Source organism: Lissotriton helveticus, chromosome 7 (genome assembly GCF_964261635.1).
Source record: "Lissotriton helveticus chromosome 7, aLisHel1.1, whole genome shotgun sequence".
NCBI lineage: Eukaryota > Metazoa > Chordata > Amphibia > Caudata > Salamandridae > Lissotriton > Lissotriton helveticus.
Window position 1 is genome coordinate 1614918269 of NC_136068.1, and position 26689 is coordinate 1614944957.

A 26689-nucleotide genomic window follows, 5' to 3' on the forward strand; every position below is an offset into this window, starting at 1 on the left:
ACTAAAACCATGTCTGACTCTATCTTTTACCCTCGTTTTGATTCTCACCCAAAACTATGTGTCGTTGATTGCATGAAGGAATACGATTCCAAAATGTCTAACCTTCGTCCTCCTGGTGCAAATCAACTTTTAGTTTTTTACGTTAGTCCCTTTAAACCCATCTCATCCTGCTCTATCGCTAGGTGGGTTAAAATTGCTATGAACCTTGCTGGTATTGACCTGTCTAAGTTCCAGGCTCACTCTCTCAGGAGCGCTATGGCCAGCAAGTCTTTCTGGTCTGGTGGTAAGTTGGATGCTATCCTTAAATCCGCTGATTGGTCTAAAGCCTATACCTTTGCACATCACTATTGTAAACCAATTGAACATGTTTCTGATGCAGTTATTCAAGGCTACCAACATGCATAATGTAGCCTCCTGTCTTGTAATGAAATTGCGATTCTCCTATTTACATGACCAGAGAATCTGGATTTCATTAAAGACACGGAGGCTAACATTATCCCTCCCGTCCCTCCCTGAGGGTAATTGTGAATTGTTATTTAATCTGGTTTACAATTATTTAATCAGTTTTACAATGCTTTCTTATTGTGATGTTTTTGTTCATGCTTCTCACGAAGTCACTTTCCTTCCTTCTCCTTGATTTACCTTGTCTTTCCATTTCAGACAATTCTAACTGATGAATCTACTTGGAATTCAAGATGGTCTCCAGTTCCTCTTTCAAGTTCAAGCTTTGTTCCTCCGTTTCAACTTCTCCTGTCACTCGAGGCATTTAAAAGAGGCTGATCTCCCTTGGCACCTGGCCTTTATGGATACTGTGATGTCACCTAATTCTTGTTCTTACCTTTGTGACGTAAGCGGCTGTGTGAGAGCTGCATTAAAAGGATTAATGCATAATGTTAGCCTCCGTGTCTTTAATGAAATCCAGATTCTCTGGTCATGTAAATAGGAGAATCGCAATTACAAGCGATTTATGACATCTCTCACCAACTGTAGTACGTTCTTACAGCCAAGTGGTGCTGTCAATACCTGCTGCCACAGCTAGCAGCCAAGGTGAAAGGCTGGTGTCGGAGCATTATCACACTCACAAACAAATCAGCGAACATGAAAACTTCCCTTTCATTCTTCTCATTATTATTTTTCCAAACAAACAGTGATGAGAAGAAAGGAGATTTATATACAAACATATTTATTGTTTGCACACTAAAGGTCATTACATGAAAAATAGAATATCGCCACATTTATCTACAGATTATGAGGCCAAGTTTTTCTTTTTTTATTTGACATACTAAACCGATTGCAATATCTTTTTACAACAAATGACTAACTGCTTAATGCCTATTGATGTGTTGAATTTCGCACTACTTTCTGATCCTTTTTAATACCTGCAACTATACTATTTCTTCCATATAAAAGACACTAGGGGCTAGATGTACAAACATTTGGAATACCAATTTCCTAATGTATGAAGTACTACTATTCCCAAACAGCAATTCCTAGTAGGTCGCAAATCGACCTACGTCAGATTATTAATGAGGTAGGTCACAATTTACAATCCATTAGGAATCGCATCCATTACAGGGATGGTGGCCTGAGGAGGTCAGCAGATCACTATGTCTGGGATTGCTTTTTAATAAAGCAATATTTTTATTGTTAACTGCAACACATTTTCCTTATAGGAAAATGGGATGTGTTTAAGAAGAAATAAATAAAACCTTAAAGTTACATTTTTTAAGAGTAGGCAATGGTCTGTGGACAACTACTTTCTCTTAAAAATATTTTTCAACATTCTCAAAGGGAAAGGCCCAATTGAGAATCTGTTACCACCACTTTTAGAATATCTGTAGTATTACTGTTTTGCGACTGGAATTTGTTTGCAAAACAGTAATATATACCAGGCCGATTCTGTATTTGGAAGGGACGGCCAAAACACGTATCTCCCAAATACCGATTCGCTCATGCAAATTATGATTCACTAACAAGTTACCGAATCGCACTTTGTACATTTGAAAAAAGTATTTTTCCAGTTGCTAACGAATTGGGACGTTCACGATCAGAATTTTTTTTGCCTCTCTGTCCCCAATAACTTAAGAGGTTAAGAAAAGGGAATGGTGTGACCATGTATTATAAGAAATTAGTTCCTTACATGCAACTCCAGTTCTCCAGTGTAGGTATCTTTCATATAGTCACATGCCTGAATCATTCTTTGTCAGGGTGTGAATCCTGGGTAACTTTAAATAGCAGTAAACGGTGTTAAAACATCATTGTTTATTTAACAGCACATCAACCTCGTTTGAAACAACCCAAACTTCAGCCAATGAGGTGGAGTTGTTTAGCTCCCCAACCGCATCTAGAGGCCACCACAGGTCAGATTTTATATCACAATTATGAGAAGAGTGTATCTATCTATGGAGGAGGGAGGGTAGTCTGAATAAATGAAAGATGCAAGAACAGGAGTTACAGCTATGTAATTAATTTCTTCTGCAGCACCGGATCTTGCATATATGCACATGCTTGAATGAGAATAGTAGGCAGTACAAAACATTTAGAATACAGAGAAAAGCAGGCTCACCTTTCCTGAAACAGTTGCGAAGAACTGCCTGCCCCTGTGCCGAGTAAGCTGCTTCTTTCATGCCGAAGCAGTACTTTTTCATGAACGGGTGCCTGCTTTTCAAAGAAGGTGGAGAGCAGATGTCTTAAGGCACACCAGTGTATAGCACAGCAGTGGTCGTTACGCTACTGGTGGAATGCACCCTCACTCTACCCTAGAGTGGACGATTCACTTTGCTGTGGAAGAAGGTGATGCAGGCTAACAGCCAATGTGCTATCCCTTAGTTGGACAAGAATAGGCCCCTTTCGTGCTGGCCGAAAGATACAGTTTGTCAGATAAACATATGTCTTATGTTGTTCATGTAAAATTGAATTCTCCTCCAAACATCTTGCAAGTGCAGATTTTCCACTGATGATGTTGGATTTGGGAAAAATTAGCGTAGAAGAAACGCTCTTTCAGACGGAAATCAGTAGGAACCTTAAGAATGAATTTAGGGTTGGCCAGTAAAATGACTTTGTTCCTTGTAAAGAGGAGAAAGGGTTCTTTCATAGTAAATTCTTGCATCTCACCTACTCCCCTTGCAAATGTATGCACCAGGATATGGGCAGTCTTCCAGGAGGTAAACTTTAGATGCGCTTTAAGGATCAGCTCGAAGGGAGGCAACATAAGCTGCATCATGAGTGTTGAGCTCCTAGGGTACAGAGGGTGCTGTACAGGAGGACATGCTCTCAAAAGTCCCTTCATAAGCTATTTTTTTTTATTCTTTGTGAGAAAAGAGTGGAAAAGGTGTCTTACTTGATATGACGCCAGATAGACATTTAATAACAAGTAATTAAGACCACCCTTGGCAAGGTCCAACAAATATGAAAGTATTTGGTGGGGTTGTGTAGACACTAGGCAGAATCAATTGTCTTTGAACCAGACCCAGAAATGCTTCCACTTGGTGTTCTAACTCTTCACAGTTGCTGGTACTCTACATTAGGATGTTTCTACATTCCATCAATAGATCAAATGACTGAACTTTAAGTGGTAGGGTACCATGCTATCAGGGTTAGCAATTTGAGGTTGTAATGGAGTATCTCTCCGTTGAGTACGGAGAGGAGCCTGGGTACATTTTCAGGGGGATCTCTGGATGTATGGATAGTTTCAGGAGGTTGCTGTACCAGTATTGGTGTGGCTATGATGGGGCAATGAGAATCAGGATACAGAGTTCTATCTTGCCCTCTTTAGTACTCCAGGGGTCAGGGTAAAGGGAGGAAAGGCATGTACAGATATATAGAACCATTTGATCGAAAAACATTGCCCTTGATTTCGGACTGCCAAAACCGGCTGGTACCTAGTGACACAGTCCCGTAGCAGCTGAGCCTCTTTGGACAGAGGCTGGGACCTCTTTCCTCCCTGCTTAGCAATGTAGAACATCAACACTGGGTTGTCTGTCCTGATGAAAACCACATGATCTGCCAGTTTTGGGTGGAATTATTGTTGGCCTGGTCTAGAGGCACGATACTCATTTTTACTTCATCTTTTCTGCATCTGACCAGAGGCCTCTGGTCGACAGTTCCTGCATGTATGGAAGCATCCGTCATTATCGCTACTCTATATGATGCAGGAAGAAATGAGAGGCATGCATTCAGATTTGTGGGGCACCTCCACCATAAGCAGCACTTGCTTCAGCCGACTTGTGATTTGGACTATGTTGTCCCACAAGCCGTCCATATGCTTCCTCGGATTGTTTAATTGATGGCGTGATTGGGTTCTTGGATCTGCATTGGACCACTAACAAAATAACAAGAGTCTGGCTTTGGAAAGCTTGTAAGGAACACAAGGGGCATGTCTGGTGCCCTGTACTAGTTTGTTCAAACAGGGTCTCATCACAGGAACTGTAGGTGGCGTCCTCTTCAATTTTACGCCTTCCGACCCTACGAAGGCCAGTATGCGTATGACCAGTATAGTTTTGCATGGCTGTTCCTTAAAGGTTAAGTAAGCACTGCTGCTACATCTAATTCATTTAGAGACTGAATTTCTTAAACATCCTGTTCATGAAAACGGGCCATGTTTTCCATGAGGTGATTTTGGTTGAACTAGTCCTTTATCACCATTCTTGGGTAAGATACATTTGCCTGATTCATCAAAGCTTCCATTATCTCCTTCTTCCAAATCCGAGTATTCATCCTCCATGTCCCCAGGTGTCAGCAGGACCATTTGTTGTGTGACAGCTCTGGCAGGTATGTCCATAGGAGGTGGAGGTGGAAGCAGAGTAGGTATTTTTGGGACCAAGAGTGTAGCGTATGTAGGTTACCTAGCAGGTTGTTGAGAAAATAATCTTTGAAAGGTGTCCGTCATCTACTGCAAAGTTGACAAAAACGCAACGTGTGCTGGCATGACTACTGGTTTGTTCTAGTAACTACAAGGTGCATAAGATTGAAGAGGGTTGCTAGCTACAAAGGTATCATGTTGACACTCATACTATTGGGAGGTTTTCTCTTCATTTAAGGCCTCTTCTTCAAACTCATGGACATAACACACAACCAGCTGTGTAGGTAACCTCTTAGGTATCCTAGATGCTGAGATCTGCCTCTAGCTCAGAGACCAGAATCTGAGTCGGTAGCTTGCGATCACTTTTTATGAGTAAAAAGTAACTGGCATTGAAACATTTGTTGTCAACTGTATCATCTTTGAGGCTGTTGTTGACAAGGTAGTAAAAATAATTTGTGAAATGCCGTTGAAAGATGTTTTATTGTCGATGAGTTTGCCGTTGAATGTGTCGGTCAAAGGGCTGACATTCCTGGGATGGTCATTGTAGGAAGGTAGATCCCTGACTATGGTTGCCCCCAACTTTTTGCCTGGTGTTTTGCTGGTTTTCTGACTTAGTTGACCTGGGGCCCTGCTATTCAGGACCCCAGGCCTACTGCTCTCTCTGTAAAATGGATTCCATGTACCTTAGGTACATATCTAAATTGGATACTGAGTCACCTTACCAGTCCCTGTACAGTGTACCTTAGGTACCCAGGGCATAGGTGTACCCAGGGCCTACCAGGGGCTGCAGCATGTATTATGCCACCCCTGGCTGGCCATCCAAAACTGACACAACTGGCTGCACGACAGCTGGGGCAAGGTGGTGTACTCACCCTTTGCTTTAGATATAGTATACCTATATCTAACCCTAAAATGGACACACAGATCTCCTATCAGTCACTCCTATGGCAGGCCTTAACAATCCTGAAGGCAGAGTGCTTGGAATCGTGTGAGATGGTGCTCTGGCATGAGCTGAGCCTGTCTGCGGCTTTCGGGATCCATCCCTTAGCCGTTTCCATGATATCGCATACCATATACTCTTAAGTGCATTATAATCCTCGCGGTTATATGCCAACTCTGGTATCGCTGTATCAAAACATGTCGAGTAAGGTGTCATACGAATTGGAATACTAACCCCTCGCCAATTCTGGCGACGGGGTTAGCATTCCACCCTTCTAGAGGGGCACGACATGTATGTAACCCCTAACCCCGGTTAAAGTCAGACAGAGCCTTAGCATCCACAAAATGGATGCTGCCACCGAGACACAAGTCTGCCCTCCTGCTGCTGGGAGTCCTCCCAGAGCAGGAGATAAGGACAAAGGGTTTCCTGCCAGGGGCGGTGCCAGCACCGTCCCAGACAGGGTTTTGTGTATTGTAGGTAGGCAGGGCTTTAGAGGAAGGTGACTGCACGTGGCACCCCGGTGCTCACTGTGCATAGGCTGGCTGGAACCAGTTCCAGGGTCACTCCAGACCCTGTGCTGGGGAAAAGCCCGCCAAGGAAGTGGGTGTAACCACCCCCCTCCTAGTCCCACCCCTAGGGCAGGACTTAGTCGCGTGCCAGCCCCCTTTTACAGGATAAAGGTAGAGACTGGCCCCCTTCCAAATCAGATCATCTTTGAATCCTGAAACTACTTTCTGCGAAAGGAACTCAAGACTTCTTCCTAAGATTTCTCCCTTGTGACTAAGGAGTAGTCACCCTGCATCCGCAGGCACCATCTAAGAACACTGCGGTCTGCTGCAAGTCCTTCCTCCGGAATCCGACTGCCCAGCTCGACGAGAACCGGCTTCCCTGGCACCTCTGACCTCTACCTGCATCATCAGTCACGCTGAGATTCGTGGGTGTGACGAGACCTCGAGGGACCGGCCATCTTCAAGACTGCACGACTTCTTTCCAGCAAGCCCGCCGAGTGAATTCCTGGTGAGTGCTTTGGGGTCCGAGAAGCCCCCACCCTGAGCAGCTCCAGCACCGAAGAGCAGCCCCCCAGCATCTCCACGATCTGCGTGGGGCCCTTCTGCTTTTTACTGCTCACCGCGTTGTTTGACTACTAGCCCGCTGGCTTGTGGCCTTCCTGACGACGCCCGACGACATTTCTGCTGCTGGTCTGGTTGCTCCAGACTGGCCCTTGCTTCCCTCCATCGGAGAAGTACCCTGGACCCTCCTGGTCCACTCAAGACGCCATTTTAGGTCCACCGCGTGGGCCTTGCATTTGCCAAGACTTGTTGCCCAATCCTGGGTCCAGCGACGTCGACAGCAAGAACCTTCGTGGGACAGCTCGCACCTCCATCCTGGTCGCCGACAACGCCTCCTGGTCCGAGAGACTGCAGAGCCCAGCAGCGCCCACTCACCTGACTGCGGTGACTTCGCCCGGTGCCATCCTGGTGCCCACTTAATCACTGGCTAGTGATTCAAGAACTTGGTCCCCTCTGCTTTCAGGTTTTCTTCTTCCTTGATCCAGGCTTGGATCCATCGAACTTTTCTTCACTGGTCGCCTGCCAGCAACTTCTTCCTTCCAGGCTCCTGGTCCGGCAACGAGATCCCCGACGTCTTTTCAGACCTATGCAGCTGCAGCCCCTGGGCTAGGTAACTTCGGCACTTCGGTGTCCCAGCATAGCCTCACTATCCTACTAGCTCCCATAGACTTTGTCCCGCATCCCGCGTGAGAGTGCACACTCTGCACCCGAGTCCCCTAGGTCTCCTAGTAGTAATCTAACGATTCCCTAGTCAAGTCCTAGCGATTCCAAAGCCTATTAGAACTGTTACTTACCTGCTAGTAATTCGCATTCCACTTTTAAAGTATATGGTTTTTCGTGCCCCTCGGGCATTTGTGTATAACGTGCTAACTTAAGTATTTTCGTAAGAGTTTTGTTGTGTGCCTAGCACCCTGTCCTCATAAAGAGTACAGGGTTGTTGTGATTCTAATAAATACACTGCTTATTTTCATAACACTTGTGTGGTGTCCTTTCACTGGGTGTTCAAGGGGTAATGTGATGGTAAAACAGCTGGCTTAACACGCCCTCTAGAGTCTTAGCCTTAGACTGCTCGTATCCATGCTACTAGGATAGCTGGTCTATAAGGTTGACTTACAACCAATCATCAATAAGGGTTGTTTGGACTGATATATAGTGATCACTAGAATAGTGAACACTGCACATCAGGCCAACTTCTCACATTGGTGAGCAGCGGTTGGGATTTGAGCTTGCTGTTGTTTTACCACACATGCCCTAAGAATATCTTGTGAAAGATCACATAAGTACTAAAGGTACATATAACTTAGCTTAGAATACTCTGAGTTCTACTGAACCAGCTGTTGTAGCTCCTAGGGCCTAGCACACCCTAAACTACAACTCTAGCAAGGGATCAGTAGGCAAACATATAGTGTAGGTAAGTGCACCACTTACACCTCACTAGAAAAGCATGTCGACTCAGGGGGACTCTACTGAGACTCCCCTGGTCAGTGTTGACCCTCCACAGGTCACTTCAAGATATGCAGCTCTCAGTTTCCAGGAGATGAGACAAATCTGTGTCTCCAGGAAACTGAAGCAGGGGTCTAACCCCACCACTCCCTTTCTGATAGGTCTCTTAGAGACATATGATGCCAGAAAGCTTTCTCAGTTACATGAGAACATGCCAACCTCTGGGGATCCAGATCTCCACAACACTGATTCAGCAGTTGAGGAGGAGGAGGATCAGGAGGAACTCTCTGGGGATGAGGTAGACAAAGGTCTTGAGGTAGTCAGAAGGCTAACCAGGGCCAACTTAGACTTACTTGGGCTAGGATCTGGGGGACCCCCAGTACTAACCCGAAGTGGGCCTAACCTTGGAGTTAGGAGAGATAGATCTCTTTCTAGGGACTCCAATAGATCTCTGCACTCTAATGCCTCTTCTCAGGGGAGAAGGAATCCTCCACAGAGGAGATTTACTTCCCCTCAGAGAAAGGAGCATGAAGCTAGGATGAGACAAGCTGAACTGAGGATTGAAAGGGAAGAAATTGCCCTGGCCAAAGAGAAGCTTGCCCTGGCAAGAGAGCAGCAGATGAGTGGGTTAGCTCCCACTGGTGGCAGCAATCTCCCAAGAGATAGAGAGAAGGGTTTAGATACTAAACACCTGACTAAAATAGTGCCCCCCTTTAAGCAAGGGGATGATATCCAGAAATGGATGGCTGCTCTGGAGAGGGCCTGCACTGTGCAGGGCATTCCCCAGAGTCAGTGGGCAGCTATACTGTGGCTCTCCTTTGATGGCAAAGGTAGAGATAAGCTCCTCACTACTAGAGTTGAGGATGCTAACAATTACCAGGTCCTGAAAAATGCACTGGTTGATGGGTTTGGTTTAACCACTGAGCAGTACAGGTTGCTGTTCAGAGACACCCAGAAAACTCAGTCTCAGGACTGGTCTGACTTTGTTGATTGTGCCACTAAGGCTTTGGAAGGCTGGCTACTGGGTAGTAAGGTTACTGATTTCAAGGGATTGTATAATCTAATTATGAGAGAGCAAGTCTTAAATAATTGTCAGAACCAGTTATTACACCAGCACCTGGTAGACTCTGATCTGACCTCTCCACAAGAATTGGGTAAGAGGGCAGACAAATGGGTCAGAACCAGGATTAGGCCCAAGAACCAAGGTGGTGACCAGAAAAATGAATCAACCAAGCCTCAAGAGAAGGGTGGGAATAAATCTACAGATCAAACCACATCAGGGCCCCAAAAATCCTCTGAGGGGGGTGGGTCCCAGAATCCTTCCAACAACCAGAAGAAACCTTATTGTTATCCCTGTAAACAGGTGGGTCATTTAAAAACTGACAGCAGTTGCCCAAAGAATAACAATAAGGAAAACATACCCCCAAGTAACATTCCCAAACCTCCTGTTACTACTAGTAGAAATCCCCCAGGTGGTGGGAGTGCCCCCAAGAATTTGGGTGCATTTACTTTGGGAGTTCCTGGGGACTCTGGCCTAACCAGGTCCCCAAACTTAGATACTCTTGTCTGTGAGACTGGTATGGGGTTTGCCAACTTCACAACTTGTCCCAACACTTTGGGCAAGTACAGACAGGAGCCCCTCATCAATGGTATAAAAGTTGAGGCCTATAGAGATACAGGGGCTAGCATCACTATGGTGACTGAGAGTCTAGTCCCCTCAAGGCAACTTTTACCTGGTGCCACCTACCAGGTGACCAATATTGATGGAGTACAGAGAGATCATCCCATGGCAGTGGTCAATCTCAGCTGGGGAGGTGTCACTGGCCACAAGAGAGTGGCAGTGTCACCAAACTTGCCTGTAGATTGCCTACTGGGGAATGATTTAGAGCTCTCAGCCTGGGCTGAAGTAGAGCAAGAAACCCATTCTAGAATGGTGAACATCCATGGTAAGGGTAGTGGGGCAGTGGTAGCCACAGCTCCAGTCCAAGATATCCTCCCTGAACAGGTCAGGAGGGTTGTGCCAGTCACAACCCAATCTCAGACAACTTCCTTCCCAGAACAGGTTGTCAAGGCTGTCATGGTAACAGCCCACACCCAAACTGAGCCCCCTCCTGAAAAGGTTGGGAGAGTTGTGATGGCCACAGCTCAAACTCAGACAGATGATAGTGTTGTGAAGCCTGAAACTATGGATCACTCCACTCAGACAGAGAGTATTGAGGAGGAAGAGAAATCTCCCTCCCACCAGACTTTAAGAAAGGGTCAGCCTCCTCAGGGAACTGATCTGACCCCTTGTGAAGAAACTGCCACAGAGGTAGTCAGGCCTAGCCTGGCAGAACCCCTGATGTCAGTGGACCCTTCCAAGGTGGGACCCAGTCTGGAGCAGGTAACCTGCCCCTCTCTACCCTGCCTCAGTCAGCCCAGGGCTGTAGAGGTCAGGGAGGCCAGTGTTGGACCCCAAGGGGCCCCCTGTCCAAAAGAATTTCCCAATCAGCAGATTAAGGGCACTGAAGCTAGTAGTCCTAGCCCAGTGAAAATAAAACATACTCTTGAGGGATCCCCCTTAAAATTAGTTAGGGACCTCCCACAGATGGACACTGTTGGGCACAGCCAAACTTGGGACCTGAGGGCCCCAGACCTGACCTGTCCCCCCAGTAAGCCAAACAGAGGGACCCAACCTCCAGCTGTAGGTAGCCAGAGGTTGACCCTGAGAGCCCAAAACAACTCAGTCTTGGAAAGAAAGGCCTCTATGGTGGAAAATGATTGGAGGAAGCTGAGCCCAAAATTAGTGGAGCCTCACTTCAGTACTCCATTTCAGCACCAGCCTTTTCCTTTGCCAAAACACACCACAGGTAGAGATTCCCTATGGTGGAGACCCTCAGATACCCTTAGGGTGAGGGATTGCTTAGTGGACCATGAGATAGGGGGTAACCATGCCAGTGCTGTTACTTCCTTATATGGCCACTCAGGCAATATAGGCTTACCTGGCAAGGCTAGCCTTATCTCCTTTCGTTTGGGGGGGGGTTATGTAGGAAGGTAGATCCCTGACTATGGTTGCCCCCAACTTTTTGCCTGGTGTTTTGCTGGTTTTCTGACTTAGTTGACCTGGGGCCCTGCTATTCAGGACCCCAGGCCTACTGCTCTCTCTGTAAAATGGATTCCATGTACCTTAGGTACATATCTAAATTGGATACTGAGTCACCTTACCAGTCCCTGTACAGTGTACCTTAGGTACCCAGGGCATAGGTGTACCCAGGGCCTACCAGGGGCTGCAGCATGTATTATGCCACCCCTGGCTGGCCATCCAAAACTGACACAACTGGCTGCACGACAGCTGGGGCAAGGTGGTGTACTCACCCTTTGCTTTAGATATAGTATACCTATATCTAACCCTAAAATGGACACACAGATCTCCTATCAGTCACTCCTATGGCAGGCCTTAACAATCCTGAAGGCAGAGTGCTTGGAATCGTGTGAGATGGTGCTCTGGCATGAGCTGAGCCTGTCTGCGGCTTTCGGGATCCATCCCTTAGCCGTTTCCATGATATCGCATACCATATACTCTTAAGTGCATTATAATCCTCGCGGTTATATGCCAACTCTGGTATCGCTTTATCAAAACATGTCGAGTAAGGTGTCATACGAATTGGAATACTAACCCCTCGCCAATTCTGGCGACGGGGTTAGCATTCCACCCTTCTAGAGGGACACGACATGTATGTAACCCCTAACCCCGGTTAAAGTCAGACAGAGCCTTAGCATCCACAAAATGGATGCTGCCACCGAGACACAAGTCTGCTCTCCTGCTGCTGGGAGTCCTCCCAGAGCAGGAGATAAGGACAAAGGGTTTCCTGCCAGGGGCGGTGCCAGCACCGTCCCAGACAGGGTTTTGTGTATTGTAGGTAGGCAGGGCTTTAGAGGAAGGTGACTGCACGTGGCACCCCGGTGCTCACTGTGCATAGGCTGGCTGGAACCAGTTCCAGGGTCACTCCAGACCCTGTGCTGGGGAAAAGCCCGCCAAGGAAGTGGGTGTAACCACCCCCCTCCTAGTCCCACCCCTAGGGCAGGACTTAGTCGCGTGCCAGCCCCCTTTTACAGGATAAAGGTAGAGACTGGCCCCCTTCCAAATCAGATCATCTTTGAATCCTGAAACTACTTTCTGCGAAAGGAACTCAAGACTTCTTCCTAAGATTTCTCCCTTGTGACTAAGGAGTAGTCACCCTGCATCCGCAGGCACCATCTAAGAACACTGCGGTCTGCTGCAAGTCCTTCCTCCGGAATCCGACTGCCCAGCTCGACGAGAACCGGCTTCCCTGGCACCTCTGACCTCTACCTGCATCATCAGTCACGCTGAGATTCGTGGGTGTGACGAGACCTCGAGGGACCGGCCATCTTCAAGACTGCACGACTTCTTTCCAGCAAGCCCGCTGAGTGAATTCCTGGTGAGTGCTTTGGGGTCCGAGAAGCCCCCACCCTGAGCAGCTCCAGCACCGAAGAGCAGCCCCCCAGCATCTCCACAATCTGCGTGGGGCCCTTCTGCTTTTTACTGCTCACCGCGTTGTTTGACTACTAGCCCGCTGGCTTGTGGCCTTCCTGACGACGCCCGACGACATTTCTGCTGCTGGTCTGGTTGCTCCAGACTGGCCCTTGCTTCCCTCCATCGGAGAAGTACCCTGGACCCTCCTGGTCCACTCAAGACGCCATTTTAGGTCCACCGCGTGGGCCTTGCATTTGCCAAGACTTGTTGCCCAATCCTGGGTCCAGCGACGTCGACAGCAAGAACCTTCGTGGGACAGCTCGCACCTCCATCCTGGTCGCCGACAACGCCTCCTGGTCCGAGAGACTGCAGAGCCCAGCAGCGCCCACTCACCTGACTGCGGTGACTTCGCCCGGTGCCATCCTGGTGCCCACTTAATCACTGGCTAGTGATTCAAGAACTTGGTCCCCTCTGCTTTCAGGTTTTCTTCTTCCTTGATCCAGGCTTGGATCCATCGAACTTTTCTTCACTGGTCGCCTGCCAGCAACTTCTTCCTTCCAGGCTCCTGGTCCGGCAACGAGATCCCCGACGTCTTTTCAGACCTATGCAGCTGCAGCCCCTGGGCTAGGTAACTTCGGCACTTCGGTGTCCCAGCATAGCCTCACTATCCTACTAGCTCCCATAGACTTTGTCCCGCATCCCGCGTGAGAGTGCACACTCTGCACCCGAGTCCCCTAGGTCTCCTAGTAGTAATCTAACGATTCCCTAGTCAAGTCCTAGCGATTCCAAAGCCTATTAGAACTGTTACTTACCTGCTAGTAATTCGCATTCCACTTTTAAAGTATATGGTTTTTCGTGCCCCTCGGGCATTTGTGTATAACGTGCTAACTTAAGTATTTTCGTAAGAGTTTTGTTGTGTGCCTAGCACCCTGTCCTCATAAAGAGTACAGGGTTGTTGTGATTCTAATAAATACACTGCTTATTTTCATAACACTTGTGTGGTGTCCTTTCACTGGGTGTTCAAGGGGTAATGTGATGGTAAAACAGCTGGCTTAACACGCCCTCTAGAGTCTTAGCCTTAGACTGCTCGTATCCATGCTACTAGGATAGCTGGCTATAAGGTTGACTTACAACCAATCATCAATAAGGGTTGTTTGGACTGATATATAGTGATCACTAGAATAGTGAACACTGCACATCAGGCCAACTTCTCACAGTCATCGACTATTATCTTGTTTCTTGAAGTCACGGTTGTTGTCGATGAGCACCTGGTCGACAAAGTTCAGTGACTCATAATTTTATGGATGAGGCCTCTGTGGCTTCCCATGTATTTGCAATCATTATCTTTGCTAATATGATGCCTAAATCTATTAATTTAATAGTAACCTTCTACTTTTCTGATCCGGGTATTATCCCCAGCAGATATGTGGCCGGGGTTGTCTCTCTGTACCCCCATTTGTGCCATGCCACCCATTCCCGTTGCTATCAATTTCATCCATTCATCCACCCTTCGCCCGACCCAACCTTTGTACTTCCAGTTCCATCCAATTTCCACTAATGCCACACCTTTCACCCACCAATCCCTCGTTTTCAACTATTACTATCCACCAATATCAATCTGACCCATCCTTCTCAGTATCACAGCCACACATTATGCCTCCTATCCTTTCTGCTATAAATTCCACTCATCTTTCCCACTAACAATTTTGAAACGGTTACTTAACTGTAACAATAGTTTGTAGCTTGGTCTCTTGTAAATTCACAAGCTGTTCATTATCTTAACTAGTAGTTTTGAAAAAGCATATTGTTTACGATTTTTGTGAGTTGACCCAAAATGCCCCTCAATGAAAGCATCATCTTCAGATTGCATTTTCCCTGCTAATGCATAGTGTGTGAGGTTACATCTGCATCTTTCATGAAAGTACTCAGCTACCAATTCTTTTCATAGTGGAGGTGGAACGGTTTCATGTGATCACAGAAGTAGCGTTGTTCTTCCTGACAGCCTGAACACATTGTACATTCTCTTTTTTTTTTTGTAATAAATTTCTTTATTAGGTTTGCATTGAGAACATCAATATAAAACAACCATCCCGCTCAGAATCCCCCCTCCCCCCGATCTGACATTGCTGACTTCCTCTGCATGCACGGTATCATTGCATCCGTCTAATAAGTGTATACACAGCCATTAAGCCAACAACCCGTAGCAGGGCAGGCGGCGCTTCACCATATTTGCAAATCGTACTTCTGTTAAGGGACATTCTGCACAGTTCGCAACAGCAATACAAAGGCAACACTTTGAGTTCCAGCCCAGTCGCAGCTGTCTTTATACCACACCATACAGTATCACTGTGCGGCCCCGTCGGAACCCTCTCTGTTCGCCAAGTAAGTTTGGTACAGGCCCCAGAAGTTCTTAGGTCTGCTAGCGGGGGGCTGTAGCTCACTATAATTTTCAGATTGAGTGCAGTAGTAGAGCATGTTGTCTGCCCAGCGCTTAGGAATTGGCAACGGGCCTCTCATCCAGCAACAAGCCAGCACTCGGCGGGCCACAAGACGTCTGATCGCCCTCGGCAGCTTCTTAGTGTATCCTAATAGGGCCACCAGGGGGTCAGGTGTGATGACAACCTCCGTTAGCTCGCTAATATCAGCAAATATTTTTTCCCAAAAGTCCCAGACGCCAGGGCACTGCCAGGCGAGGTGTAGGAAGTCTGCATCTGGGGCGCTGCACCTCTCGCACCAAGCTGAATCCCTCAAGCCATACCTGCAGAGTCTAGCTGGGGTGTAGTACACCCGATTTAGGAATTTGAAGTGAACCAGTTGATGTCGGCCATTGAGTGATACTTTCTTAGTGTTAGTGCAACAATATCGCTACGTGTCATCGTCCAGTACAGTGTCTAAGTCAGTCTGCCATGCTAATCGCGCCTTAGTGTATGTTTGTCGTGTGCTCGCTTGTATTAATTTGTATAGATTGGACAGCAGTTTCCGGGGAGATGCAGTTTTAAGGATATATGTGAGCTCAGGAACCTCAGGGGGCTCTGCCATGTCCCCACCCAGCAGGTCGCCGAGAGTGCTGCGCACCCTGTGGAACTGGAATCGTGTCAGGAGTCGGGGCGTGTCACCGGCTCCCAGTGCTTGTTCCCATGTCTTTGCGACCCCATCAATGAATAGATCACCCACCGTTTTTATGTTTAGTTTCTGTAAGGCAGTAACTACTCCCTTCTCCTCCAGCGGGGGCAACCATCTGGCCCAGTCTATTGGCATCTCCGGCGAATATAGCAGCGCGCCGTTTTGCATCTGCAAGAGGCTATGCCATGCATGATTCGTGGCTGTTACAGAGTCCAATAGGCCCGTTCTGCGATCAAGCGGTTGGAAGATCGTGTGGTGAAGTGAGTTAGGGCGCGCAAAGAGAGTCTCCATGCGGACATGTGGTATGTTCCGGTCCCCATGTAGCCAAGTGTGTAGATGTGACGCCTGAGCTACGCGGTAGTATGCCTCCAGATCCGGGGCTCCAAGCCCCCCCATTGAATATGGCATAGTGAGTATCGTCCACCGGACACGTGGTTGTCCGCCCGCCCAAGCTAGCTTGGTCATCTGCTGCTGCAGCCGTGCAAAGAACGATTTGGGGAGAACCATTGGTATGGTCATGAACAGAAACAAAAATCTGGGGAGCACTACCATTTTCATTATTGATATGCGTCCCATTAAGGACAAAGGAAGTTTACTCCAGTTAATCACGTCATCTTCTAGCTTGCTAACGGCAGTACCATAGTTAGCCCCAAAGAGGATTTCCACATCCGTGTGTAACTGAATCCCCAGATAACGGACCGAATATGTGGTCCACTGGAGCGGGTATTCCATTGGTGTTGGCTGCGTGATCGGTGTTAATGGAAAAGCCAGCGATTTGGTCCAGTTGACCCTCAAGCCAGAGAGTGCCCCAAAACGAACCACCTCCCTGAGCACCGATAATAGGTTGTTATCAGGGTCGCGTACATACACTATGATCTTATAGCCCGGGAATCCTATGCCCTCATTTCCATGGTATTCTCGCAGAGCGCACGCTAGTGGTTCAGCCACCAGGGCATATAGGAGGGGTGAGAGAGGGCACCCCTGCCTAGTACCTCTGCTGATGGGAAAAGAGTCCGTGACCAGGTCTCCCATGCGGAGCCGAGCTCACGGATCGTGATATAGCACCCCTATCATCTGTAGGAATGGCTGCCCTAGACCCACACGCTGCAGTACCATACGCATGAAAGGCCACTCCACCGAGTCAAAGGCCTTTTCCATATCTAGAAATACAGCCAGTGCCTTCCTATCTTATCTCACATGTTGAATTGCGCCCAGGACCGTGCGTATATTGTAGACTAGGTTCCTACCAGGGTCGATCCATAAATCCAGCCTGCTCCGGGGCTACCAGATTATCAGCAAGGAGCGCTAAACGGGTGGCCAAGGCCTTGGCGAACAGTTTGGTATCGACATTCAACAGCGACAAGGGTCTATATGAGCTGCACTCATCATGGGGCTTTCCCGGCTTCAGTATTGTAACCAGGAGTGCTTTCCTCATAGAATGTAGTATTCTGTCCTCCACGCAAACGTCATCGAAAAGAGTTGACAGGTGCGGGAGTAGTTGATCCTTAAAAGCTTTGTAGAAGCCCGCCGTAAGTCCGTCTGCTCCCGGAGCACTGCCCGACCTCATGCTGGCTAGCACTTCAAGGATTTCGTCCTTTTTAATAGGATGCATGAGGAATTCCCTGTCCGAGTCGGTCAATGTGGGGATGTCAATGTGGCCTAGGTAGTCGTTAATTTCATCTTCCAGATCGCCGCACCTCGAGGAGTACAGGTCTGAGTAGTATCCTTTAAAGACGTCAGCTATGTCCCTCTCGTCTGTGATCGGTTCTCCCGCGGCAGAATTCACCACCGTGACGTGCTGTCGCCGTCTTGCACCCTTCATGAGATAGGCCAGAACCGCACTCGGCCGCTCCCCCTCGCCATACACCCTGGCAGTGGCATATTTGCCCATGTTTCTAACCTCTCTATCTGCTTCTTTATGATATTCCGCAATCAAGGTCTTAATCTCTTCTCCCACTGTGTTATCTGCCAGGTTGCACTGTCTGCGCTCCAGCCTACCTAGCTGTTCCTCAAGGTCCGCCAGTCTCCGCCAAATGGTCTTGAGTATGCCCGAGTGCTTCGACATCGCAACCCCTCGGATATAGACCTTGAAGGCCTCCCAGACCACCTGGAAGCTATCAACCGAGCCTATGTTAGTTTCGAAGAATACATCTATGGCCTCAGCCAGCTCGTCCCTAAACACCGGGTCCAGTAGAGAATTAGGCGGAAACCTCCATGTGAATGGCGGTATGGATTTGCCTGGAATGCGTAGTTCCAGTAGCACCGGCGAGTGATCGGATAGTGTTCTGGGCAGCACTCTGCAGTCTCTTATTCGGTCAAAGTGGGAGGAGGAAGCGAGCCAGTAATCTATCCTAGTGTGGACATTGTGATATGCTGAGTAGTGCTTGTACCCACCCTGCTGAGGATTTCGCGAGCGCCATACGTCCCCCAAGCCCAGGCAAATCATTGCACTCTGCAGCTCCAGAGCAGCAGGTCTGCGAGTAGGACCAGATGACCTATCAAGAGTCGGGTTCATATTAAGGTTAAAGTCTCTCCCCCATAATAGCAAGTTTCTCTGGTCTAAACGCTTTGCCTTGGCAGCAAGAGTCTTACAGAAGTCTGGTGAATCAAAGTTGGGGCCATAGGTATTGACTACAGTGAAGTCTACGGCAGGGCCGTAGAATCTAGATACAACACAGCTGCCTTCAGCATCTGTCTCCAGTGTTTGTACCTGCAATTTGGACTTAGGGTTCACCCATGTCAAAACCCCTCTGGAGCTGGAGGTGAACCCCGCTGCGGAGATATTACCCTCAAGCCCTCTGCATCTGAGCATGTGACTGTGTGTAGGGAGATGCGTCTCCTGGAGCAGTGCAACGTCTATATGTTGGCGCTGTAAATAACTGAGGACCTTCCTGACTTTGCGGTGGTCATTTAGGCCACGGACATTCCAGGTGATTGCCTTTAGTGTAGGTGTTAGCGACGTCCCGCTATCTGAGGTGGTGTCAGCCATAGCACAATACCATTGGGCACAAATGGAGCAAACTTACGTCAGTGCGTGTCCCAGTTACAGAGTGTAAAGTCAGATTGATCAGATTCCCAAGAATAACATAACAAGCTTCTCTCAAACAGGTCAAAACCAACTGTCGTTGTGTGTAGCCCAGCTTATCTTTCCTAGAACAGCAAGGTTTTCCCTTCCCCATGAACTCCACCCCCCCCCTCGCCCCCCACCCACAGCAGACCAACCCCAACACGGCCTCTTACCCCCCCACGTCCCCTCTACCCTCCTCGCACAGCAGACCAACCCCAACTTGGCCTAGCATGCCAGTGTCTCCCCCCCAATACAATCCCAAGAGACCCAAGAAAGCCCCAAAGGGGACTAACAGTGCACACAGCGCAAGGGCCGAGGTTGCCAGGAAAAGAAGTCTTAACTTCAATTAGTGCCTGCGCAGGCATCGCCCCCAGCGCCGTCACCAAATAATGTTTTCCCAACGCGAGCCGTCAGGGTATTGTTAAGCTACAACATATCCTAAGTTCAATGCACCGACCACCCGGTATGCACCAGGTAAGATCTGGTCACCAATCTAGCACAGTATGTGAATTGCACCAATTGCATACATTCTAGGCGTCGAAGTAATAGATGAAGCGGAACAGACTCCCCCACAGGCGGAATCCTCTGGACTCCCGCAGGCACCCCCATAAGGTCATGCATATTATACACTCAGGAGCCTGGGAGCTTCGTGTGGCGATGCCCAGCTCCAAGACCAGGTCAAGACCCCCCGCAAGTAGCAAAGTCTCAGCATGGAGCGCGATCCTTAGACCGTTTGATGCTTTTAGTCTTGTTTCTCCAGTTGGCTACTGTGACCCTCATCGTCATTCTGACTCCTGGGGCTGCCCCTGTGTTCTCTGGACCAAACTTTCAAGGCTTTTTGGAGATCTTTAGGGTCCGTGAAAATGTGTGAGTGGCCCTGCCGATTAATTCTCAATTTTGCTGGATATAGCATGGCGTAGTCCAGCCCAAGATCTCGGAGCTATTTCTTGTATGAAGCAAAGTGCCTTCGCTCTTCTTGTACCTTCACAGTAAAGTCCGGATACAAGGAGATGTCTGATCCTTCATATTGCAGCGTCTTCTTTTCTCGGGCTACCCGCAGGGCCGTGTCCCTATCTCTGTAATTCAGTAGCTTGGCGATGATCGGCCTCGGGGGAGCCCCCGGACACGGGCCCAGCGCGCGGTGCGCTCTCTCTACAATGAACATCGGCGAAAATACTTCAGCTCCCAGAAGCGTGGTCAGTAGTTTCTCAACAAAGAGCTCCATTTTCCCAGTTTGGGTTGACTCCGACACTCCCGTAATTCGTATGTTCGATCGTCGTGAGCGGGCTTCCAAGTCTTCCGATTTATCTTGAATGACCTGCAAGATTCTGTCAAGCTGTTTGCGATCTTTATCCAGTTCTAATTGAGCTTCTTCCACTTCTGTTATGCGCCTCTCCGACATATCCAGGCGCTCCGCATGTTTGTCCACTCTTTCTGACATGCGGTCCATGCGATAAGAGAGCGCGTCGATCTTGGAGCCCAGGGACGTCATGCTGTCTTGTAGGCCCTTCTCCATCATCACCAGCAGGGCTTTAATGTCTGCGTAAATCGAACCTTCCGCACCTCTAGTCTGTGGCGTAGTCTCCATCTCCTGCACACCGGGGGTCTTAGTACGGCGCTGTTCGAAGGGTTGTTTAGTTTGGGTTTTGTCCCCTTTACCCATGTTGCCTCCCAGGCCCTGAGTGACTGATGGTCAGACTTCACGCAACGCCGAGCTCTCACCACGCCGAGTGGTCAGCCACTCAACACACTCGCCCGTCAACACCGGCTACTGCAACTGGTTCACGCAGCAGACTCTGGCCCAGGGAACGCAGCGGGGCCACCAAACTGGGAGAGTAGGACTATCTCCACTGGGGATCCGGCAATGTATCGCTCCTCTCTTCGACTCCTCTTTACCGGCACAGGGGTCACACCACCAGACCGCTCCCAAAGTGAGCTATACACCGCCTGCGGCCATATAGTGCTGCCTGGTCACTCCGCCTCCAACAGCCACGCCGTCTCCGCGTGGGCACACCGAGCTGCCGCGGGTTCCAAGGCGCCCGGGGGTCTCACCGCGCGGGGGTCCAGAAAGTTCCAGAAGACGTGTGCTGCCACCGTAGAAGCTCTGGCCCACTTCAAAATATTCCCGGGAGGATCAGCATCACCCACAGTACACCGTGAGGTTCCGCAGAGCGGGGAAGGGCAGAGGGACTCCAGTTATCTGCGTCTCAGGGCCTACCAGATCGGCACCAATCTTGTACCTCCAAATGGCCCGAGTGTGCAGGCCAATGTGTGATGTGGGGGTCTAACACGATCCTTACCGGCGCTTCAGTGCCTGCTCCTGCTGCTATCCGCCGCCCCACCGGGTTGATGCCCCGCTGGGCCGCAGCACGTCGGGTCACGTATGCCGGCTCGCAGCCAAATCCAGGCCAGGGATTAGCGGCCTAGGGTGACGGCCTCTGCACTCTCGCTGCCGTCAGCCCCGAACGATTTAGCGGCTCCGCCGGCACCCGCACCAGGCAGCAGAGGACTCTGGGCGATGATTGCTACAACTTTGTCCCCTCAGGCTCCGTTAGTACAGGATTTTGAAGGATTATGCTGGCGATGGCGCGGAGCTCCGGGATCAAGCGTCCGCCATCGGCGCTGGCAAGCTCCGCCCCCCCCACATTGTACATTCTCATGCTGTATTTGAAACGTGCTATTCCTGTGCAACACTATAGCTTTTTGTTTATGCTACTTCATTAGATATAGGAGCAGCTCTTCTCTATCTTAAAACTGCCGGTGGTCACTGAGGTTCAGGAAAGTTGCAAAATATTTGTATATTGAGAGCAGGCTATTAGGAACCCTTAAGTTCACATATCTCTTCGCAGCATGGGATTTTGTGTGTGGGATGCTGGGGTGCAGGTTAAAAGAAAAATGGCTGGCTTTTTATACTAGTTCTCCATTTTATATGTATTTGCTGAATTCTAGAACACTGAATATTTCACTCTATGACTCCACCATACCTTTTGTGTATGCAGCATGGACGATTGGAAACGTAACACTCTGCAAGTCATAGGATATAGACTTGACCAGGACTTGATTTGACCTGTTTGACCTGAGTTATTCAGATATGGAGACTAGATTAGTCAAACCCGGACCTCACACACACCAGGGATACTGGTACTCTCCGCACGCGCATGTGGCGGCCCGGTTATACTCGTGGACCATCGTTTAACTAATCCAGCCTCCATATCCAAATAACTCCGGAATCCAATCACGTTGCATTCCATCAGTGGATCGGGGCTCCGACCCTGCATCCAACACCAGTGTGCCGCGATGAACAACAGACGTTCCACAACGCTGCCACAACAATACAGGATCTGATTCACTCGTTTTTTTCTTCCTGTTCATCCATATCACAGCATTCAGGACCTTGGCTTCCCGGTCCTGATGATGATCCTGACTAAGGATCGAAACATCGTTGACCATCCTTTTCCAGTGCAAACTATGGCTCACATCTTTTTCTGGTTCATGAAATTGTTTTGAATCTTGTGGAATTCTTTTTATTTAAAATTACTGTTTAGAACCAATCATCCTGTATATATTTTACGTCACTTTTTCACTTTGCGCCTAGTGCTGTGTTCTTCACTTGTCACTTGCGCCGTCACCTCCTGTCACGAGCACAGAGTGCACTAAGTTCTTTAGGGTTGCCTCTGCATTTTCTGCATTACAGTGCTGATATAACTGTCATGTTTAACTTTTTTTCTTTCAAAATATATGATGCCATGAGCACTTTCAACAAATAACTAAGAGTCTCTCCCTTTTGTTCTCTCTATTGTAATGTCTTGTACATACATGTATACCAACTTTCACTGAATCCAGTTGAGATATTATTGTTAATTGTACTTAATTTACCCAGATCTCAACGTGGTCAATGGGTTACACTCCTGTTGTGTTTTACTAAATATAAGGACAGACATCATTTTCACCTCAAAGCACTCAATGGCAACCCATTAGATGTCAAGTGCATAGATGCCTATCTTGACAGCGACGATGATTTTTTAGAAAAGTGCCCATGAAATCCAAAGAATGTAAGGCCTCATTTTATTGGCTGAGGGTTGACGGCTACGCAAACTAAAAGGAGGATCAGAAGGAAGGTGGAGTGTTTATTTTCTCCCCTTCCTGTGGTTGTGTCGCATTTCCACTGGAGGCAGTCAGTTGTCGCATAGCGGCTTATCAGGTTCAAGGCAGAGGACATCGTTTCCATATACCATGTTCTCATTCTGTGCGGGCAGCTCAGATTGAAGATTTTTAAAGGTAACAAATAACTTAAAGTTCCGCATCACTTTCAACTGCTTAGACAATATGTTGTATTGTCATCACGGGGCGCTATGTTTGTCAGAAGATAAAACAAAATACATGGCGTGGATTGGCAGGGCTGTTAAACATATGTCGAAGTTGTAGTCAGTCACAAACGCTTTATCTTATTGTGTCGGGCATACAACTGGATATGCGAGCAGCTGGAGGCAAAGCAGGGAACAGAAAGATTGGGAAAGTTAAGAGTGGCACCCCGCACCTTGGCACAGTAAACATATCTGTTCATCAAATTAAGTGGAAACTGTACTGGTGGGCTGTGTTTTTTTCCGCTTTTTTCACTATTTCTTGAAAAAATAATCAAGGTGCCCACGTAGGCGACCCAGTAGTGGGAACATGATGTGCTCTTGAGCATGGGTTTAGAGGCTGCAGGCCTGCAGTTTAAGGAGTTTGGACAAGTAATTTCCAAAAGCACCGGGGTCCGGCATAAAGAATGTACGTCTTTATTTCCCTCTAGCTTCTGAGTCACAGCCTCCAAGTGACTGTTTACTGCATGCAATGGTTGTGGTAATATCAGGGAAATCTACTGTAAAAACCGGCCCTTCTGGCCATTAAACCGGCCCCCAAACTGCTACAAAACCGACACCCACACTGATCTGTCAGAACATTCTATTAGGTACTGCATGGTTGCCCAATAGACCAGCCCGACCCTAGCACTGGATGTTAACAGGTATTGCCAGGGCCACTGCCATTTGCAAATCCTGCGACGCACCGTTTTCTGCATAAAGTTCTGCCGCATTTGACACATTATCCATCTTCCCCATTGATTGCCGATTTTAGTAGATAACTAATTCTAGCTTGCCTTGAATGGATCAAACAATTGCTAAAACACAGCCACACATGTTGCTGGCCAGTGCCAGGTCCTTTCCTGTGCACAGTGCCAGGTCACCTTTCTGTTGGAGATTGCTGAATTTAGGAGTTAAACTGGTGCTAATGAGGGGAACCATTTGCCCAGACAAAGTTAATGTGTAGAAATGCGAAAGGAATATGCTACTTACCAGTATGCATATGTTCTTGGCATGTAGGGCTGCTGACATTCATATCTGTGCATAGATCGCCGCCTAGTGTTGGGTCCGGATGATTGCACTTTGTTGTCTTGGAAGAGTCTTCGAAGTATCACGAGATAGGTGACTCCTCCCCTGGACTACAGTGCGCATGGGCATCTTTTCCATCCTCAGATTGTTTTTCGCCATTGTGGCAGATATGGAGATAGTAAAGTAAGAGATGGCCATGCCAGAGATAATGCTGCAGCTGCGACAGGCACCGGGGAGGAGGGCGGGCGATATGAATGTCAGCAGCCCTACATGTCAAGAACAGATGCATACTGGTGAGTAGCATATTCCGTTCGAGGCATGTGGGCTGCTGAATTCATATCAGTGCATAGACTGTATAGCAGTATCGCCTCTAGTGGTGGTTACGTGTGCCAGCTGCAGCAGTTTGAAAAAGAGTTTTGAGGACAGCCTGGCCTACAGCAGCGTGCTGTTTTGCTTGCACGTCTACACAGTAGTGTTTTGTGAAAGTGTGTATGGTGGTCAATGTGGCTGCCTTACAGATGTCTTCAAGAGGAATATTTCCTAGGAAAGCCATGGATGCCCCCATTTTTCTTGTAGAGTGTGCTCTTGGGGGGACGGTTAAAGTGCGTTTTGCTTTTTGATAACATATTTGAATGCATTTAACTATCCATCTGGCTATTCCTGACTTTGAAATAGGATTTCCTTTGTGTTGTGGTGCAAAAGCAACAAATAGTTGTTTTGTCTTTCTAAATGATTTAGTTCTGTCCACATAATAAAGTAGAGCTCTTTTCACATCCAATGTGTGTAGGGCTCTCTCAGCTACTGACTGTGGATTTTGAAAGAATACTGGCAGTTCTATTGATTGGTTGATATGGAAATTGGATACAACTTTAGGCATGAACTTAGGGTTGGTTCTAAGAACCACCCTGTTGGCATGTACCTGCATGAAAGGTTCTTGAATTGTTAGTGCTTGTAATTCGCTCACTCTTCTGAGTGAGTTAATGGCAACTAAGAATGCAACCTTCCACGTTAAGAATTGTAGTTCGCAGGTGTGTAGAGGTTCGAAAGGAGGTCCCATAAGTCTGGTAAGCACTATATATAGATTCCAGATTGGGGAAGGGAGGTGTCTTGGAGGGATCACCCTTTTCAAACCCTCCATGAAGGCTTTGATTGCTGGTACTCTAAACAGTGAAAGGTGTTGCCTGTTTTGAAGGTATGCTGCTATAGCAGCGAGGTCTAGTCGTATAGAAGAGTATGCTAAGTTACATCTTTGTAGATGCAGCAGGTAACATATAGGGTCCGATGTACGTAGGCAAATACCGATTGGTAACGGCCGAAATTCGGTAATTTCGGCCGTTACTGACCGGTATTTGGAAAATGAGATGTAGGGCCACCTAAAATACAGATTCGGTAATTTTACAGATTCGGTAAAATTACCGATTCTGTAACATTACCGAATCTGTATTATGAGATGTAGGTAGCACTGTAATCAGTGCTACAGGGCTTTATGAATGCGTTATTTACCACCAACTAGAAGTTGGTGGTAAATAATGAAAAGCCTTGAAAAAGCATTTTTTTTGCTTTTCAAATGCAGCCTTGTTGCAGACATACATGCCCTTAGGGCATGTATGTCTGCAACATGTGCACCCATACACGATTGAGTGGTGCAACAGGGTGTCAAAGTGACACCCTGCCACCCTTCAATGTTCAATGTTCCCCCAATTACCGAATCGGTATTTACCGATTCAGTAATTGACATTCATTCCTATGGGCCTGAATGTCAATTACCGAAACGGTAAATACCGATTCGGTAATTACCGAATCTTACCTATTCGGTTATTTAAAAAGAGAAATTACCTACATCCCATTTACCTACTCTTAAATACCGAATCGGTATGATTCGGTATTTAAGAGTAGGTAAATCAAGATTACCTACATCGGGCCCATAATGTTTTGTATGGAAGCATCTAATGGGTTGATTTGGTTATTGTTGCAGTAAATAACAAATCTCTTCCATTTAGCTGCATAGCACGCTCGTGTGGTTGGTCGTCCTGCCTCCCTAATGATGTTAATGCAGTCTGGGGGCAAGTTAAGGTATCCAAACTCTAAGACCTCAGGAGCCAGATCGCTAGGTTCATCTGATTGGGATCTGGGTGTCTGGTTTCTCCATGGTTCTGAGTTAGAAGATCGGGTGCAAGGCACAGTCTTTGATGAGGAACTACTGAAAGTTCTAGGAACGTTGTGTACCACGGTTGTCTCGCCCATGTGGGAGCAACTAGGATTAGCGTGAGTGAGTGTTGCCGAAGTTTGCGTGCCACCAGCGGGATCAGCGGTGCTGGGGGAAAAGCGTACGCAAATCTGCCTGACCAGTTCATCCAAATCGCATTGCCCTGTGACAACGGATGTGGGAACCTGGCGGCAAA

The 26689-nt window shown here is 47.9% G+C and overlaps 1 protein-coding gene and 1 long non-coding RNA gene across 2 annotated transcripts in view; one reads left to right on the top strand and one right to left on the bottom strand.

The window, feature by feature from the left end:
* Window positions 1–880, top strand: part of LOC144770605 (uncharacterized) — a 186605-nt gene extending 185725 nt beyond the window's left edge. Inside the window, exon 4 of the long non-coding RNA XR_013598949.1 lies at window positions 661–880. This is a non-coding gene — a long non-coding RNA (uncharacterized LOC144770605). The remainder of the gene's footprint in view (window positions 1–660) is intronic.
* PRR12 (proline rich 12) overlaps window positions 1–26689 on the bottom strand; it is a 602934-nt gene that overhangs the window by 148423 nt on the left and 427822 nt on the right. The gene's annotated exons all lie outside the window — the stretch shown is intronic.